The 17,708-nt window shown below is 37.2% G+C and overlaps 1 pseudogene; it reads right to left on the bottom strand.

The window, feature by feature from the left end:
- Window positions 1-3,520: 3,520 nt before the first annotated feature.
- Window positions 3,521-13,395, bottom strand: LOC107610948 (putative pentatricopeptide repeat-containing protein At1g69350, mitochondrial pseudogene; annotated as a pseudogene).
- Between the last annotated feature and the right edge of the window lie 4,313 nt (window positions 13,396-17,708).

Here is a 17,708-nt window from a genome sequence, read left to right as displayed (position 1 = left end):
CCTTTTTCAATATTGGTGGTCGACCCCTCTTTCTCCCCTTTTTTCCGCTGACTAAAAAATGACTTTAGTCCGGCGGTCGTAATAGTCGAAGCTTTGTCACCTGCATAGGAATCAACGGCATAAGAACACACCAAGCACAAAACAACAACAAAGCAATAAACAACTAAATTACCTAGGTAATTCAGAACAGCTTGCTTATCAGTATCCCATTTTAACAACTCGGATACAGACAACGGTCCTTTTGGACCCAACATTTCAAACAAAACTCCATCACTATATGCTCATCAACAGACCTATCATCCATATCCAACACTTGCATCGATTTAGGATACCACGACAGAGGGAATTTTTCCATAAGGTACTCATTTAGGTAAAAGGGAAACTCGTCAGGTACACTCCTAACCTTAACAAACATGGTTTTAAAATCCTTAAAAGAAGACTTGTAAAGACCAAAGATGGCACAACGAAGATAGCTACTCAGGTTAACCCAGACCCATGACCAACCCCTTTAGCCTGGAACAACGAGAAAAACAACCTAAGGGATGGAGGATGATTAAGGAAATCCATCAGTATCTCGAAAGCTCTCACAAACCCCCACGAGTTGGGGTGAAGCTGACTTGGGGGCACAGTTCAACCAATAAAGAACGCCACACTCGAAATCAGTGAAAGGGAGCCTAACTCCTAGCTTAGTAAACAAGCAACTATACATATAAAAGAAGGCGCAATCATCACGACGATGGAAAACACGATCACCACTCTCACAAGGAAGTATTTCTATCCTAATACCACTACCACTTCTAACCCAAACATTAGAACCCAGCATCTTAACAGCTTCCCTATCACTAAATTGTGAAGAATAACCCCCAACCCTAGGATCAACCTAGCCATAGAGGTCACCTTCACCAACGACAGCCTTCTCCTCTTCCATACAAAAAAACCAAGAAAACCAAATAAGAAAGAAAGAAGAAGCAAAGGCACGGATCAACACTCACCTTTTTTGCTCATTTTCTCAGAAACAAAGAAATTCCCAAATACAAAAGCCAAAGGTTGCAAGCACGTTTATTACAAATGGAGCAGTTACATATGAAGCGTTATTTTTCAATCTTATCCATCAAAGAAACCCACGATCAAGACCTCTTCAATCACACGGTCAGGAGCACCTAGAAATTCGCAGCACAAATCAAATCAATCATTCATTAAAGCACGAAGAACAAAGCAAAAATTAAATATAGCAAACATTTCAAACTCCTGCATAGAACCAAGCCGAGCTTGGGGGCTGTAGGGAACGAACACGACAAAAAAACCAGTGGCCGAGGTATACAATATTCCCGATAAAAAAGCTCGCCTTTGTCCTGTCCAAACCAAGGCAAGCTTGGGGTCTTTGATACGTAACCTTAACCTCGGCCACCCGAAAAGCTCGGAACGGAACAATAAATCCGGACCCGAATATTTGAAAAGAGAGACGTGGTCAACAAAACCTTATCCTCTAAAATAGCTGACCCAGAATCACGGTTCTACCTGCAACAGACGAGCAAAACACCCTCTATAAAACCGAACACACAACCTCAGCTAAAGATCAGGTTCTAGTTTCAGTTTAATATTCACTTGACATACTCATAAAAGCACCTTATTGACTTGAGCGTCGGAGTATCTTTTGCAGGTATTTTCGCCGCGGTGTTCAGTCTTGGCCGACGTATAGCCCTCCATCTTTGACGATACTCTACTCGGAATCGCTATAGCTCAGCCGCCCCAGTGCACGGACGAATCACCAAGTATAATCAATATTTCACTATGATACAGAGAGAAAGGCAATACGGTTAGGCACAAATGAAGATAGACTTGAAAATTAGGGGATCTAACTAACAGATGCAGGAGCAAGCAGAAACTTGCATGTGCATCAATTTCTTCCTCATCCATTACTATTCTATTTCTATGATACATACTTGCTGTACATCAGTGATACACTTTTACACTATATATTTTTCATCATTCAATAAAACCATTCTTCTCTAGGTTCGTATCAAATTGGTGCTTTCATCGAGTCAATGGCGGAAAACACTAGAATGCAAGCTACTATTAACAGATTGGCAGAGCAATCTGATGGCGACAACGAATAGCTTGCAGCAATAACGAAGATACCAAATTGAAGCACCGACTGGAATTTCTGGTACAAACTTTTCCTCCTCATCATTCTCAAAAGAATCACCATCGTTGCTATCAGCAACATACTCTTCATCAGACTCCTCACCATCCACGTCCATGTCTACCACTGGACTAGCACAGTGCAGTGGTGGTGGTGCAAGAGGTGGGTCGTTCTAGACAAAATTCGAGTGACTAGAACCACCACCACCAACATCATCGACCTCCACAGAAAACTCCATCACTTGTTTCGCCATGATACTCCTATGAATATCAAACATGAAGTACACATGCTCATCACCATCAAGCCAAAATAGATGAAACCAAAAAACTCCATTTTCCATCAGTGCTAGCAACTTATACCCAACTCTTCCAACTTCTTTTGGTCCCTTTAGAACCGAGGTTGGTCAATATTGGACTCTTTAACTCAGACAAAGAATTTACTATACGAGTGAGCAACAAAATAGGATTATCACACTCAAATACAATTCCAGTGTCACTGTTTCTCATATGACAATTAGGAAACAAACTTATAATAACATATCCATTACCACTAGACATTTTTACTAAATTTAGTGAAGAAGTACAAGAAGAATCAACTGCTTAGAAAGTCAACATATGAGCTAAAATTAAAATGATCCTCATGGAAAACAAGAAAAAATACAAATGAAAATTCCATGCTGAAGGTAGACGAACCTGATAAAATGGTTGAGTGGAACCACGAGATAACTTCTTAACCTGGGCGTTTTCCATCCATGAAGTTGATTCACAACATACTGGATCCATTCCAACTATCACAGCTCTATAGCCTGCCACAAAGGTTGAGTAATCAAAATGTGTGGTGGGGTAAGGTCATAAGGAAATCAAATCTTCCAGTTATGGGATATTTCACCCAATATGCATTGCATTCATATCAAAGACACCAAATTACAAGGTGATGCTAATCAATTTTTTTTTGCGTGAATAACACAAATTTGATATCCTCTAAGGCATTTGGGATTGAAAATTATAGTTTCATAATCGTAACTACGCTCATATCTTGAATAGTAAGATATATGATCACTATCTAATATAAACATGAAAATATATTCCTTGTTAAATTAACAACAGAACACGACCATAATTTGGCATTTTAAAGACAAACAATGCAATATATAACCCTAAAACCCTAAACACTGAAAAAACTTAAGCACAAACACACTAAACACTAAAAAGGTCATCATAAGTCATTAGTAACCTATGAAGTTTATTAAGGTGTGGATAAATCAAATGAATAATTGTGAAACCCATATTTCACAACAACCAAAATAAAACAATATAAAGTTGGCTCTTACTTCTTAAAGATTTTGGAAAAGGTCCTTTAAGTCTTTAACGTATCCCATTATTTTTGAAGTGTGACCAATTTATTGCAAATATAACTACTAGCTTTTCTCCGCAAGCTCTTAATATTATAATCCTCAGAAAATATACTATTATAGCCTTCTACGTCACATAGTTGTCCCGAACTTCGTAAATATTCTTCAAACATGTAAATTTCTTTAGATTCAGAAGCATTTCCAGCTCCAAATCTGTAGATTTTCCTATCAACTTCAATGGTGCTATAACCAGGAACCTTCTTTAGTCCCATCCCTTCCATCTTTGTTCTCACCGCTCTGGATTCATGGAGGTATCCTCCTTTGGCATATATATTAGATAACAACGTATAGTACCCTGTATCATCTGTACTTATTTCTTGAAGGTCATTGTTAATTTGTCGAATCAGGTCTTTCCTACCATGAATTTGGCATCCGTTAAGTAGAGCTCCCCATATGCTAGAATCTACAGGGAAGAGCATTGATTTAATTATTCTGTGTGCTTCATCAAGATCACCAGTGCGGCTTAGGAGGTCGACTATAGAGGCAAAATGTTCTATGTTAGGCTCTATGCCATAATCCCTCATCGAGTTGAAATAGAATTTTCTGGCCTCCATTGATCTGGCATGCCTACATGCGGATAAGATATTCATGAAGGTTACTTCGTTTGGTCTGATGCCTGACTCTACCATTTTTGTTAAGAGTGAACCAGCCGCAATCATTTGACCGTGTATACCATAAGCAGCGATCATGGTACTCCATGACACAACGCTTTTCTCTGGCATGATATCAAAAACTCGTTTGTCTGTTTGAAGGTCTCCAGATTTGGCATACATGTCAACCAAAGCTGTATTAATATAAAGGTCGCTCTATACACCGAATACAATGATTTTATGATGAATCCATTTTCCCTCCTCAAGATAGCCTGATAAACCACTATTTTATGGTTTATCTTATGCTCAATTGAGTGATTTATATCAATTCTTTCCACACTTATTCATACTAATTGCATGGTTTTACATTTTTCTTCCTAATCTTGTGCTATGATTGAAAACATGTTTCCTGGGCCTTTAAAATTGCTATGTTTAATTCCCTCTTATTACCATTTGATGCCGTGATATGTGTGTTAAGTGATTTCAGAGTTTATAGGGCAGGAATGGCTTAGAGAATGGAAAAGAAGCATGTAAAAGTGCAAGGAACGCACAAAATGGAGTTTTGAAGAAAATGGCAGCGACGCGCACGCATGGACGACGCAAACGCGCGCCGAGCAAAAAGCATGAGCGACGCGTACGTGTGACTGACGCGTATGTGTGGCAAGGAAAATCCCCAATTGACGCGCACGCATGACCCACGTGCACACGTGACGGATGCCACATGCAGGAAATTGCAGAAGTCGCCCCCAGCGATTTCTGGGCTGTTTTTGACCCAGTTTTCAGCCCAGAAAACACAGATTAGAGGCTATAAAGTGGGGGAATCCATTCATTCATTCAATACAACATTCATATTCATAATTTTAGGGTTTAGATATAGTTTTCTAGAGAGAGAGGCTCTCTCCTCTCTCTTAGGTTTTAGGATTAGGATTTCTTCATTTTCTTCATTCCAGGTTCAATGTTCCTTTAATTTAGTTTTCTTCTACTTTTTATTTATTCTATTACTTTAGTTTATCTTCTTCTCTTGTTAATTTATTAATGCAAAAGTATTTTTATATTTAATTCCATTATTTCCTGATGATTTTCAATTGAGTTTAATTGCCATGTCTTCTTCCTACTCCCTTTACATGTATGCAAAATTGGCATCCATGTCAATGGAGTAGGCTTTCAACTTGGCTTTGGAGTTGATTAATATTTGGAGACTCTTGAGTTGGAAGACTCAAGAGTTAATTTGTGATTGATTCTCTGGCCACTGACGTTAATCCAAACACAAGGGTGAGGATTAGGACTTGTGAATAGAAGTTGGCTCCCAACTTGACTTTCCTTTATTTAGTAAAGGATAACTAAGTAGAGACAACAACCTATTACTATTAATCTTGGGAAATCCAACAAGGACAAAACTTCCAATTAATCTTCTCCGGGTCAAGGCTTTTATTTTAATTACATAAAACCTCTTGTTAATTTTCATTACTTTAATTTATAATTATTTTTGTGCCCATTGCCCAAACTCCAAATTTCCCAGAAAACTCATAACCAATAATAAATCATACTTCCCTGCAATTCCTTGAGAGACGACCCGAGGTTTAAATACTTTGGTTATAAATTTTATTGGATTTACTTTAGTGACAAACAAGTTTTTGTACGAAAGAATTTTTTGCTGGTTTAGAAACTATACTTGCAACGAGAATTTATTTGTGAAATTCTTTACTGGCAGAAATTCGCTCGTCAAAATGGCGCCATTGCCGAGAAATTGCAATTGTGTGCCTTATTATTGGTTATTGTAAATATTTTATTTTGCTTGTTTATTTGTTTTTATTTTTGTTTTTAATTTTTATTAGTTACTATGAGTTCTCACCCCCTTCACTTTGAGTTTGGTTCTAATGTTGCTGAAAGGAATGGAAGCTATAACAGGAACATGCATCAAGGTCAAAACAATCACAGATGGAAGGAGTCACGAGAATATGATCAACCCTTTCGGCAACAATACCTTCCAAGATACCATGGACAACGACCATTCTACAATACATGCCAAGACAATAGTCATGGTGGACCCCTTCGTGACAAACACCTCCACCAAATTACTATGGTCAAGAGCCATTCCGAGGTGCGTACCAAGATGATAGATATGGTAGACCCCCTTATAGTTACCAGCAAGCCCCATTATATGCCAATGAACCTCCTCCTCAATATAGCTTTGAACCACCATACTCACAAGCCACCTACAACCATTCACCTCTATATGACCCTAACCCTTATCCACCCCAATTTCAATCCAATTACCCCCAAGAACCACTACTTCCATATGCACCATGTCCATGTCCATCGACCCAAGAATCACAGGCTCGCCTCAAGGAAACAGTAGATCAATTTCATACAACCCTTCATCAACTGGAACAAGCGATAAATCAATTAGCTTCCCGACATTCGGACACTCAAGGAACCCCCATGGCTTCATGTGGAGAATCTAATGAAGAACGTAGCATGAAGGAGACACTAAAAACTCCGGTAGACAGTGATCCGCATGACTTTGTATTGGAACAATTGGAGGAAGCTGTAATCGTTAAAGAGGAAGAAGTGGTCGAAGACTTAGGAGATGCGGAACGTCCATGGGAAAGCCCAGTCATAGAACCCCTTCTAAAGAGTTTGAATTTGATGTTGAGGAGGGTGTACAACCTCCAAGGCATATCATGGTTGAAGACTTTGAAGGGGATGATCAAGAGATGGATTCAATCATTGATGAATTCTTATCTACATTTGAATCCTCTCCCATTGGACTTGACATGGAGATTAAAGAAGAAGAAGTACAACCTCCCATGCCCTTGGTGAACAATAAAGAAGAGATCGAATTGGAAGAAAGCTACCAAGAGGAAGAGGTTGAAATTGAAGAAGCTTGCAAGGAGGTGGAAGTTGTCAAGGAAGAGCTCAAGGGAATGGAGCTGGAAATCACCTTGCCAAAGTTGTTGGAGACCTCTCCCCCAAAGCCATCACCGTCCATTCCTTCATTCAAGTGGGTAAATCTTTCATCTCTAAGCTTAATTAGCCCACTTGAATATGCTTTGCTTGAGATGGATGGACAACTTAGAGCTCTTTGTGGCTATAAGAGTAAGAGGGAGATGGTTAGTGGTAAGAGTTGTCATGCAAGGTTCAATATGGTTGCATGCTCCAAATTGAAGTATAAGGGTTGGTATAATTCTCAAATGAATGGGTGTAGGAAATTGTTTGGATGTCTCTGTGAGAATTCCGACTATTCACCACCCAAGTGAAAAAATGATGATCAATAAGAAGACGGGTGCAAAAGCAAGGTTTGGGACCCCGGAATTCATTCTGGCAATCAACACTCTTGGGGCCTTGTCACTTGCTTTAACTTGCTTGAAGGATTTATGCAACTAGTGTGGGATCCCAGAGGATATTGGAATTGCAAATATTGGTGAGGATTTCTGGATGAGTTCAAGTACAAGCTACCATAACATGGAGCTCATCGAATGTCCAACTTAAGGACTTTAACTAAAAGTGATAGGTGGGAGACAACCCACCATGGTATGATCGTTCTTTTTCAGTCTTAGTTTTATTTTATTCTGTTTTATTCTTAATTCTATTTTATTTTATTTTTCTTAATGTTCATTCATAGTGCCTCCATCAACATTTACATTCTGCATTCTGCATACTGCATAAAAAAGGGGTTCGACGCGCAAGCATCAACGATGCGCACGCGTCGTATGTACCTGCGCAACTAGACAGAGAGTTGCGCGAGAGATGCGCGGGAGGGGTGCGTGAAGCACAAGCCACCCCACGCACACGCGTACCTCACGCATATGCGTCCCCTGCAGAAAGTTCAACCCACGCGTAAGCATCAGCGACACGTACGCGTGGGGATGAAAATCAGCGTAAAAAGCACCTAGACAGAGAGTTGTGCTGCCCCCACGTTGGAACTGTGCTAGAGGTACAAGGTCATCTACGCGTACGCGTCTCTGACGCGTGCGTGTCCTTTTGCTTCCAAGACCACCCACGCGTACGCGTAGGCGACGCTTACGCATCACATGGTTAATGCAGTTTTCACGCGCACGCATGTCCTGCGCGCGCGCGTCGCGTCCCATTTTTAATTTCCCTCCCTTTTATTCTATCTTCTCTCCTTCTTTCTTCCTCCTTTGTTACTTTCTTCTTCTTCATCCCCTTAACCTCATCCCTCTTCACTTCCATTCTATTTTATTTAATTTATTTGCATACTTTCATCCATTGCATTTTAATTTTGTGCATATTTTTATTTTCTTTTCTAAATTTATTATTTTTCCATTGGTGTTAAATTTTCTTTTTCAACTGTTGTATCTTTTCTGGTATTATTTTGGTGCTTAGTGACTTGTTTTACACTGTTGGATGATATTATTTATCTGTCACTGCCAATCTTTTATGTTACCTGTATCCCTTTTGCATTGACATGAATTTATATTTTCTTGCATTACCCACACTCTCTTCTCCATTGTTGCAAATTTTTGCACTCTTGATTTGCCATGTGCTTCTACTGTTTTCTCACTTGCATGTTGTAGCTACCATGTAATTGAGACTCTCATTATTTGGCATTAACCCAACCATATTTTAAATTGTTTCCTATCTTTGTTTTTGGGTTACTTTTCTTCTTTTTCCTCTTCTTTCAGGATGGCCACCAAGGAAGGGAAATAGAAAACGTTTACATGGGGGCAACAGACAAGTCCATCTGCACAATCTTTAGAGAAAAGCATCAGTTGTAGCAGCCCGTCCACTTGCACATCTTAGCATGCACCGAGGACGGTGCAATCTTTAAGTGTGGGGAGGTCGATACCGACTTTCGTGGATTAGTTACCTTCTTTTCAACACCATTGTTTAATTTTCTTTGTTTGTTCATTGTTGTATTTGCATGTTTGATTGCATATTTGTTTGATTTTGTGCATATTTTACCACCACTTGGTTAAAGTAATATTTTCTTTTTCAAGAAACTTTTTATAACATTTCACTAATTTGATTTAAAATTTTTGATAAACTTATTTGAAGGAATATTATACTGGAACATGGTTTAGAGCTCGAACACACAAAACCTGTGAGATTTTGAGCCTATTTGAATTGGTTGCATTTTATCAACCAATATTTTATTTTTGGTGTGTGTATTTCTCTCTAAAATTGTGATATTTCTCTTGCTTAATTCTATATTTCCATGATTTGATGTATGCATGCACTTATGTGATTGAGGCCTTGTTTCACTAAGCTTACATACCCATATGGCCTTAACCTTTCATTATCCTTTGCAAACTAATTTGAGCCTATTTTACCCCTTTTATTCTTTACTTTAGCACATCATTAACTCTAAGCGGAAAATAATAATGTCCTTAATTTAAATCATTGGTTAGCTTAGACTAGTGAGAGTGCTTATGATTTAAGTGTGGGGAAATTGGGTTTGGAAACATTTGGTTTGAGAATTGAGTATGTTAGAATTTTCTGAAAATGTGAAAGAATGTTGAGAATATGTTCATGCATTCAATACCTTAATCATATGCCTTGAGAAAAGCAAAATAAAAAAAAAGAAAAGAAAAGAAAAGAAAAGAAAAGAAAAGAAAAGAAAAGAAATGAAAAGAAAAGAAAAGAGCAAATAACAAAAAGGGGACAAAATGCCCCAAAGTAAATGTTGGTAGCAATGCATATGAGTTGTACTAAAGTTAGTATGCATGAATATGTGGTAAACATGGTTAATGGATAGTTAGGTTTTGTATTTTGATTACATGGATTGTCTTAAGTTAGGTGGGAAAAGTTTAAGTTAATTAAGGATTCAGATTTCAGTCCACTTGGCCAAATACAATCCTACCTTGACCTTAACCCCATTACAACCCTTAAAAGACCTCTTGATATGTGTATTTTGTGCATCAAATTAGTGTTGATTAGTAGAAGAAAATCAAGCCTTAGAAATCAAGGTTAGTAGAGAATTGAGAGAATCGAACCTTAAACACTTGAGTGATTAGAGTGTATACACTTCCGGTGAGGGTTCGATGCTCGATTCTTTGTTCCCGGCTTTCATGAGCTATTTTCTTCTGCAAGTTTACTTGTACTTTATTTTATGATTTGAGTTAGTGAAATCTAGTTCATATTTGTTCTTGAAAGGTTTATCTACTTTTAACAAAGTAGGTAGAAACATCTTAGCATGTAGTTGCATTCATATAAATAGGTTGCATTTCATATATTCTACCATTCCTCTTCATTCTTTATAGCTTCTCTTGAGCTTAGCATGAGGACATGCTAATGTTTAAGTGTGGGGAGATTGATAAACCACTATTTTATGGTTTATCTTATGCTCAATTGAGTGGTTTATATCAATTCTTTGCACACTTATTCATACTAATTGCATGGTTTTACATTTTTCTTCCTAATCCTGTGCTATGATTGAAAACATGTTTTTTGGGCCTTTAAAATTGCTATGTTTAATTTTCTCTTATTACCATTCAATGCTGTGATATGTGTGTTAAGTGATTTCAGAGTTTATAGGGCAGGAATGGCTTAGAGGATGGAAAGGAAGCATGCAAAAGTGGATGAAACGCACAAAATGGAGTTTTGAAGAAAATGGCAGCGACGTGCACGCATGGACGACGCGAACGCGCGCCGAGCAAAAAGCATGAGCGACGCGTACGCGTGACTGACGCATATGAGTGGCGAGGAAAATTCCCAATTGACGCGCACGCGTGACGGACGCCACATGCAGGAAATTGCAAAAGTCGCCGCCAGTGATTTCTGAGCTGTTTTTTACCCATTTTTCGGCCCAGAAAACACAGATTAGAGGCTATAAAGTGGGAGAATCCATTCATTTATTCAATACAACATTCATATTCATAATTTTAGATTTTAGATGTAGTTTTCTAGAGAGAGAGGCTCTCTCCTCTCTCTTAGGTTTTAGGATTAGGATTTCTTCGTTTTCTTCATTCCAAGTTTAATGTTCCTTTAATTTAGTTTTCTTTTACTTTTTATTTATTCTATTACTTTAGTTTATCTTCTTCTCTTGTTAATTTATTAATGCAAAAGTATTTTTATATTTAATTCCATTATTTCTTGATTATTTTCAATTGAGTTTAATTGCCATGTCTTCTTCGTACTCCTTTTACATGTATGCAAAATTGGCATCCATGTCAATGGAGTAGGCTTTCAACTTGGTTTTGGAGTTGATTAATATTTGGAGACCCTTGATTTGGAAGACTCAGGAGTTAATTTGTGATTGGTTCTCTGGTCACTGACGTTAATCCAAACACAAGGGTGAGGATTAGGACTTGTGAATAGAAGTTGGCTCCCAACTTGACTTTCCTTTATTTAGTAAAGGATAACTACGTAGAGACAACAACCTATTACTATTAATCTTGGAAAATCCAACAAGGATAGAACTTCCAATTAATCTTCTCCGGGTCAAGGTTTTTATTTTAATTACATAAAACCTCTTGTTAATTTTCATTACTTTAATTTATAATTATTTTTGTGCCCATTGCCCAAACTCCAAATTTCCCAGAAAACTCATAACCAATAATAAATCATACTTCCCTGCAATTCCTTGAGAGACAACCCGAGGTTTAAATACTTCGGTTATAAATTTTATTGGGTTTGCTTTAGTGACAAACAAGTTTTTGTACGAAGGAATTTTTTGCTGGTTTAGAAACTATACTTGCAACGAGAATTTATTTGTGAAATTCTTTACTGGCAGAAATCCGCTCATCGTAGCCCAAATTGGAACAAGCTTGAATTGCACATAAGAAGGTTACTTCATCAATCTTCAGACAACTAAAGTACATCTGATCAAATAGTTTGAGTGCTGCTACTGAAAAGCCATTCTGAGAAAGCCCAGAAATCATGCAGTTCCATGTCACAATACTTTTTTCTGTAATCTTGTCAAAAACCAGGTATGCCAAGTCGGCAAAGCCGCATTTTAAATACATGTCTATCAAGGAGTTCTGAACAAATTCATCCATGAAACATCTTTTCATGGCATGGCCATGTATCTGCTATCCGAATTCTATCGAACCAATGCCTGCACTTGCTGAAATAGAACTTGCTAGGCTATATGAGTCCGGGATTAACCCCTTACTCAACATATTAGCAAAGAGTACCATTGTGTTTTCATGTAATCCCGCCCTAGCATAAAACGATATAAGTATGTTCCATGACACAATATTTTCGGTTATATTAAGAAGTTTATGACAACTGCTTGGTTCCCAAAATGCAACATAAAACTCCACTAATGCAGGACCGAGATCAAGATCTCCTAAATCCATTGCTTTTCTTAAAATAAAGCAATGAACTGACTTTCCCTCTTTTAACCGCCCTAATCTAGCACATGAATACAGAGCATTAATCATTGTCACTGCATTTGGTTCCACTTGTGACTCCTGCATTTGGATAAAACTTGCAAGTGCTTCTCTAAAGCACTCATTTCGATTATAGGATGAAACCATAGAAGTCCAACAGGTAGTACTTCAATCTGCGAGGAATTTAAAGAGCCCTTCTGCTCTTCACAAGTGACCGCATTGGCCATACATAATGATAAGTGCGTTACTCAAACTGGTATCACCAACCATGTCACTTCTGATTGCATACCCCTAGATTGATTTCACCAGCCTCAGACAACCAACTCTAGCACAACCTTCGGCTACACTAAGCAAAGTGATCTTGTCAGGTCTAATTTGCTTTGAAAGCATCCGGTGAAACATTTCTAGCCCTTCACTGGGCCTTCCATTCTCAACATAACAACAGATAACAGAACTTCAGGAAACCAAGTCCCTCTTAGGCATTTTATCGAACACCTTCTGGGCATCACCCAAACAGTACAATTCACCATACATACACAACAATGAGGTTCTAATTACAGCATCTGATTCAAGGCCGGACTTAATCACCATACCATGGACCTTTCTTCCGGTAACCAAGTCTCCAACACCAGAGACAGCCCTCAGAACAGAAGGGTACACAAAAATGAAGTTACCCATGTGAATGTGACTATGGTAGAGTGAAACCACTTGGTGAAAAAGGTGGTTCCATAAATAACACTTGATGAGGACACCTAACATGAAGGAATCAGGTGATGGGTGGGTGTCAAAAATGAGACTTGATGAAAGGAGGGAACCCATGTGAGAATATGACTCAATGAGCTTTGTGGAGGGAAGTAGGTCGTTGTGGAGTCCAGTTACGACAAGATGGGCATAAAACTGGGTGAGTGATCTTAAGGTGGAACATGTCCTAAACAATGGCATGTATAGTGTCATCTTGTATTTGTGTTATTTGGTTGCTAAAGTTAGAAGGTAAAGATAGAAAGAGAAACGAGAAAAGAAAGTGAAGAAGAAGAAGAAGAACACCATAGAAGAGGAGGTGAAAGGGGCTACAGGCTAGTGAGGCTACTGAGTTGTGCGCACGAACTAAAAAGCCTCCAATGGAAAGTGTGTTTGAAAAACCGAAATTGCTTCCATAATTACCTTTTGAGGTATGCTAGCCTGTAGGTAGAGGTATCAATCTGCTCGAAAAGTTACTTAATATCAACCTCATACCGGGACTGAACCTGAAATAGAAAAGAAAGGAAATTAGTAACCTGAACTGTGATTAGGATGGCGAATCACAGCTCAGGGTAAAAATCCAAATGTCCACTAAAGTTACTATTAACCATTCTGGTTGATAATTCTATTATTCAGCAGCTGCAATTTTTTTAACACAAACAATGCATTTTACTCTCGTGAAAAAGAAACTACATTTTAGAACTATGTAGTAGCAAGAATTAACCAACCAAATTACAACTCAATACTTCCGAAAAATGAAAAAGAAATACTTGATCAAGAAGAACATCCACATAGACAATGCAATTATTGAGAGTGGCATAAATAACATGCTAAATCAGTATTCAATTCCATGCACTCTGGCATACCCTAAATAAAGATGATTACTAAGCTCTTTTGATCAAGTTTTCAAATTGATGGAATGGAACTGAACAGAAAAGGACATGGAAGCACATTTGGCAATTTCAACCATATAATCACAAATGTAGTAAATCCCTCTCTACCACTCAATTCCTTTTCTCACATAATAGATTCACTCTGTGGTTCTTCTCTGTTGCTTCACAATATTTCAATCTACCAAATTAATTACTTAATCGTAAAACTATCTAACCTTGAGGGTACTTAGGTAGCGTTTGTTTGCATATGTTAGAATATAATTATGATCAATTAAGATCAATTAGTATTATTTAGTATATCTGAATATTTATTATAGGAGATTATGTCTTTATTATTACGATTCTCTTAGTACCTATAAATATCCTTTTATATTGTATCATTCTAGACAACTTGAATACACTCAATAATACACAAATTATTTTTTCAGTTTAGTCTCTTGTTTCTAACATGGTATCAGAGCCATGGTATCCTCCTTGAAGAGGATAGGTTGTTTTTCTTACGATGAAATCACCGTAGTTTTTGCACTTTTTTTTCTATGCCATTTTTCTTTACCTTTTGTCACTCTTTTGATACTTTTTTACCTCACCGACTAGCCTATTCTCTCCGTCTTGTGTCTTTTTGAGTCGAATGATCAAACACCAATGTCATTTGCTGTTTTTCTATTCTCATGAAGAAATCATATAATTTTTGCTCTCTTTCGGCAATTTCGTCTACATTCTCTCGTGGCAGTTCCGTCTGCGTTCTCTCGTGGCAGTTCCATCTGCGTTCTCTCGTGGCAGTTCCGTTTGTGTTCTCTCATGGCAGTTTCATCTGTATTTCATCTGTCTTTTTTTGTGGCAGTTCCGTCTGCGTTTCTTTTCGGTTGTTCCGTCTGCACTTTCTTCATACAAGCGGCAGTTCCTTTTGCGTTTTTTTCAGATAAGCGACAGTTCCGTTTGCGCTTCCTTCAGACTAGCGGTAGTTCTGTCTATGCTTCCTTCAGACAAGCGGCAGTTCCGTCTGTGCTTCCTTCCGGTAGTTTCGTCTGCACCTGTTTTAGAGAGTTTATGCATTTTTTTCCTCTTTGTTTCGTTGTTTTAAATAAGTTTCAAACTCAAGTTGTCACTTGAGTTTGAGGGGGGATGTTAGAATATATTTATGATCAATTAGTATTATTTAATATATCTGAATATTTATTATAGGAGATTACGTCTTTATTATTACGATTCTCTTAGTACCTATAAATACCCTTTTATATTGTATCATTCTAGACAACTTGAATACACTCAATAATACATAAATCCTTTTTTCAGTTTAGTCTCTTATTTCTAACAGCAGAAACTGAAACTGAGACTGGGGGACAGGAACTTAGTATTATGTTTGTTGAGTTAGAGATTGGTACTTATATTTGTGTCTCTGTCTCAAAAATTTTAGTATTTCAGTACCTCCAAAAAGTATGGACACTAGAGACTGAGATTTTTAAAGACAGAGACAGAAACTTTAATAATATTTTGTACCTAAAATACCCCTATCCTAATTAACTAATGTTAACTTTACCCTTTCTTCAAATCAGATTAGGGCTTCAGTGTGAGCAGCCCCCTCACTCCATCTTCTCATTTGTTCTTCGAAGTCTAGGTTGTAGCCTCTGCATCGCCAGTGTCAGGACAGCCACCACATCGCCACCGTCATAACCACCGCAAAGTAAGTGAGTCACCATTGAAGTTCGTCTTCCTAGGCCGCGAGTTCTCATGTCTTCATTTTCTCCTTCACAGGACAATGTTCGAGGAACTCAATTGAAAGAGTCTCCCCTGTTGCTGTCGAGTTCAACAACTTCCTTGTCGTCGTTATAGGTTGTGTAACCTAAGTTAGTTGTGGCCAAATTTCTTTAACTGATTTTGTTCGTCTTTTTATGTCGCGACTTACGTTCTGTGGATTTGGTTCTTTGTTCTACTAGATGCATAGAAAAAATCTTTCTTTTTCTCTTTTCAATCCGATTTGGTTCTTTGTTCTAATGTATAGATGCGTAGATAGCTTCTGTGGATTTGGTTCTATATTCTCATGTCTTGTTTCATTAATTTCATTTGTGCTGTGCTTCTTATGAATTGGTCTTGGTCATGCTTGGTTTTTTTGGGATTCATGTTTATGCAGCTTTTGATTTTGAACTTTTCATGCTCTTTTTGCATAATTTACGTCTATTTAATATGAAATTGTGTAAATTGTTTTGTAAATGTATGATTGTTGTGGCTATAACCAGCTCACTCACAGTTATTTCTGAAATTGCTATGGATGAAAAATTTGTTAGCTTAGTTCTAGTTTAAAGAGTAGTGGCACTCCAGTAATATACTTTGATATTCAACTATAGCTAATAAAATTTTATTCAACTGCACCAAGCACTTTATTTGAAATTGGGTTGCACTGTGTTAGGGGAACGTGTTAATCAGCATCAGTTTTGCAAATTTAACATATTTTAGGAGTTGGCTAAGTTGCTGTTATCTTTACTAAACCCCTATCTTATCAAATGAAGTAAAATTTTTATTTTAGCTTAAAAGGTAAAAGGTAAGATAGTCTTGAGTCTATTGAATCTTTAAAATTAATTATTATTAAGTTTATTTGAATTATTTAATCTGCACAAGTCTAATTAACTTTTCTCTTTTTAGTTGCGTCACTTGTTAAGACCTTGTTAGTTAGTATAAGTCCAACTATTTTTTCAGAATCTGCACAAGTCTAATAGCCTTTTCACATTTTCTTGGTTAACTTCTTAGGATGAATAATCTCAACGACATTAATATAGTTTGTATAATAATCATGGATGGTTCGAAGTAATAACTCTTAACACAATCTAAACCACAACAACTTTTGGAAGACTTTGATTTGCTTAAAATACCTGAAAAAGTCACTTTCAATATATGAAATGAGAGAGGAAAATCGATATTTTCATTTAATGTGTGTTTCTATTGTATTTTTTGTTTTTGATTTCCAACTGAAACTAAATTAAAATTGAGAAGTAAATAGTATTAACTGTCTTTTGGTTCCGGTTTCTTGATCTTATTTTTTGTTCTAAGAAGATATAGCAGATTTTGCATCAAGAAATGTTAGATTTATTTGAATGTTTATGCGTTTTTTAATGTAATGACTTTTCTAGGAAGAAATGGAGCGGTCGAAAATTATTAAGCAATGCGTGTATTTTTATGAAGAGATGAGATCCAAGCATGAAGATTTGATGTTGTTCTTTTTGCTTACGCTATTTGTTTACTTTTGGGATAGAACTAGTGGCTAACTGTCGTTAGGCGGATGAATGAATAGTAGAATTAGACTTGAGGCTTTAGAGTGTATTATTGGTGAGGGTGATAGGAATTGTATTTGGGAGTTGAGAATGAACACAAATGCCTTTGCTAATTTGTGTGAGTTGCTTCAAGTTCAAAGAGGACTTACTGAAGGGAACATATGTGATCAGATAGAAGAAGAGCACGAAGAAGAATGTGATGCTGGTTCCTTGGGGTATATGAATGATAGTACTAACATTTTTTTATTTTTTATTTGAAAAGAATATAGTGAGAGCACTGGTGAAGTAAAAAATACTAGAATGAGAAAGAGAAGAGATGTTGAACCTATACTCATTTTAATTTTAATAATGAAATATACTGAAACATGTTCTC

The sequence above is a fragment of the Arachis ipaensis genome, chromosome B2 (genome assembly GCF_059453495.1).
Source record: "Arachis ipaensis isolate K30076 ecotype BB chromosome B2, ASM5945349v1, whole genome shotgun sequence".
Taxonomy (NCBI): Eukaryota; Viridiplantae; Streptophyta; class Magnoliopsida; order Fabales; family Fabaceae; genus Arachis; species Arachis ipaensis.
The sequence above is the reverse complement of the archived record's forward strand: the minus strand, read 5'-3'. Positions and strand labels throughout refer to the sequence as shown.